Here is a 407-nt window from a genome sequence, read left to right on the forward strand (position 1 = left end):
TGGACGAATGGAAGTTTAACTCCTAAAGAAGCACTTCACGAAGCTTCCCGTAATTTGATTGATTTATTTATTCCTTTTCTACATGGGGAGGAAGAGGACATAAATTTAGAGGACAATCTAAACAATCTAAACAGGGGTACTGTACCTTTTTTTACCTTTCAGGATAAATTGGCTAATCTAAAGAAAAACAAAAAAGGAATTGCATTGGAATGTATTTTTATTGACCAATCAGAATTGCCTCCCAGAACCTATAATTGTCTCAAAAGGTCCAATATACATACATTATTGGACCTTTTGAGTAAGAGTCAAGAAGATCTTATGAGAATTGAACATTTGCGCATAGAAGATGTAAAACGGATATTGGACATTTTACAGAAACATTTCACAATTGATTTACCTAAGAATAA

Source organism: Tasmannia lanceolata, unplaced genomic scaffold (assembly GCF_043159265.1).
Source record: "Tasmannia lanceolata isolate RefF3 unplaced genomic scaffold, GAP_Taslan_0.1 ptg000095l, whole genome shotgun sequence".
NCBI lineage: Eukaryota > Viridiplantae > Streptophyta > Magnoliopsida > Canellales > Winteraceae > Tasmannia > Tasmannia lanceolata.